The sequence below is a fragment of the Nycticebus coucang genome, chromosome 2 (assembly GCF_027406575.1).
Source record: "Nycticebus coucang isolate mNycCou1 chromosome 2, mNycCou1.pri, whole genome shotgun sequence".
NCBI classification, from domain to species: domain Eukaryota; kingdom Metazoa; phylum Chordata; class Mammalia; order Primates; family Lorisidae; genus Nycticebus; species Nycticebus coucang.
In genome coordinates this window covers 52,259,753-52,262,183 of record NC_069781.1, presented here as the reverse complement: position 1 = coordinate 52,262,183, position 2,431 = coordinate 52,259,753, and the positions used below count along the sequence as shown (strand labels likewise).

The 2,431-nt window shown below is 35.3% G+C and overlaps 1 non-coding gene across 1 annotated transcript; it reads left to right on the top strand.

Moving 5' to 3' along the window:
* The first annotated feature begins 366 nt into the window (after positions 1-366).
* LOC128580009 (U6 spliceosomal RNA) lies at positions 367-473 on the top strand. Its single transcript, XR_008378373.1, has one exon. It is a non-coding gene; the product is annotated as a U6 spliceosomal RNA (small nuclear RNA).
* The last annotated feature ends 1,958 nt before the right edge of the window (positions 474-2,431 follow it).

The window sequence follows — 2,431 nt, the reverse complement described above, 5'->3', positions numbered from 1 at the left end:
CTCATTCTTCCCCCTCACTGCCCTTTGGCAAACTCCCAGAATCTATCCACATCCCCAGACAGTAAGTATTAGAATTTTTAAATGGCTTAGGAGGAGTACACACAGTCAACCAGCTCAACCCTGTGGGATTGGAAGAAGGCACGCAAACTGCGCTCCAATGTTAGGGTACTCCCTAGGGGAAAAGCATGGGGGCTCTTAGCACTGAGCCTGGCTTTGTGCAGTCTTAAGAACTACCCCATCACACACAAGATGGAACAGGAGGGATGGAGTGAGTACATATGTAGAAAAAGTCTGAAAGAGTTTCAGGATCCCTAACCAAGTTGAAGGGAGGAAGAAACAAAGATCAGAATAGAAATAAATGAAAGAGTGCTCGCTTCAGCAGCACATATACTAAAATTGGAACAATACAGAGAAGATTAGCATGACCCCTGTGCAAGGATGACACACAAATTCGTGAAAAGTTCCATATTAAAAAAAAAGAAAGAAAGAAATGAAAGAGATGTTAGAAAAGCAATAAAAAAAAGGTCAAAAACTAAGAGTAGACTTTTGGAAAAGATAAAATTGATAAAACCTTAGCTAGACTAAGAAAAAATAGAGAAAACTCAAATGAATAGAAATGAAAGAGAAAACATGACAACTGATTTCACAGGAATACATAGGATCGTAAGAAACCACTATGATCAATTACACACCAATGAATTGGATAACCTATTCAGATAAAATGGATGAATATTTAGACACATAAAACCTACCAAAACTGAATCATAAAGAAAATCTGAGCAGACCAATTATGAGTAAGGAGACTGCAGTAATAATCAAAAATCTTAAGAGAAAGAAAAGCCCAGGACCAAGTACTAAACTTTAGCAAACATTTAAAAAAATTACTAGCAATTCTTCTCAAACTCTCCTGAAACACTGAAAAGGAGGAAATAGTTTCAAATTCTTTGTACAAGACCAGTATTAACCTGATACCAAAAATAGACAAGGAAATTGCGATGAAAAAAAATTATGGGCCAATAACCCTGATGAAATTGATGTAAACATCTATAATACAATACCAGCAAACCAAATTAAACTGTACATTGAAAGAATCATGCACTGTGACTGTGATCAAGTGGAATTTATCCCTGGGACACAAAGATGGTTCAAAATATGTAAATCAATCAATGTAATAAACCACAAAAAATGGAGAATAAAAATCATATGATTTAACAAAATGAAAAATAATCTCAATAGGTAGGGAAAGGCATTTGACAAAATTCAACATCCTTTCATGATAAAAACTCTCAATAAATTAGATATAGAGAAAATGTACCTCAAATAATAAAATCCATTAAAAAAAGTCCATGTAAGTTGCTAAGAATTTATCCATTTCTTCTTGAGATTGTAGACTTATGCTTGCTATCTGAACCACATGGCTCCACATTTAATTATCAACAGATTTAAAAGAAATAATGTTTTAAAACATGCAGTTAGCTCAAAATGACTTCTTTCAGTTACAACCTGTCTTACTGAAAAAGTGAAATTTTTATAACTTAAATGCAGCATTCTCACTAAATGTTTATAACTTGTCTTCTTAGTCTGTTAAATGAGACCAGCTATGCAACACAGCCACACCAACCTCTGCACATACTCAGTGCCTAAGGGTGATTCCTTTCTCTCACAATTTCTTATGTTTCAGCATATGACCTTACAGTTCAAATATATCAATGAAGAGATGCCTTGTCACAGCTACTGTATATTAATCAGCACCTTCAAAACAAGTTATTCACCATTCACAGGCATAGTAATTATTTTCCTTCCCCACCACCCTTCTTTTAAGAGACAAGGTCTTGCTCTGCTGCCCACGTTCAATCATAGCTCACTGCAACTTCGAACTTCTGCGCTCAAGCCATCTGCCCACTTCAGCCTTTGAGTAGCTGGGACTACAGGTGCACACCACCATGCCTGGCTAATTTTTTTTCTTTTTTTTTGTAGAAACAGGCTGGTCTATAACACCTGACCTTAAGAAATCTTCCCACCTTGGCCTTCCAAAGCACTAAGATTACATGTGCTAGGATTACAAGCATGAGCCACTGTGCACAGCCAGTAAACATAGTAATATTTAGGCAAACTGCATATGGCCACGCAAAAGTCCTTTTAGGCTAGAAGTTGTTAGTTGGTTGCTTTACATTTATTTCATGAAATATGTTTTGAGAATCATCTATAATAATAACACATATCCCTCACTTCAGTACATTCTAATATAAAAAATTTGAATTTCTGGATATTAATGAACATGAATTATTTTTTTGCTTTGTGACAGAAAGACTCTTTCAAACATATCTCACAAACTCCTTGTTAATACTTTTTATCTTAGAAGTAAATTATTTTACCTTCTCCTTCTTTATGACACTTAACTGTTCTAGTAACGTTTCCCCTAGGCACTGTG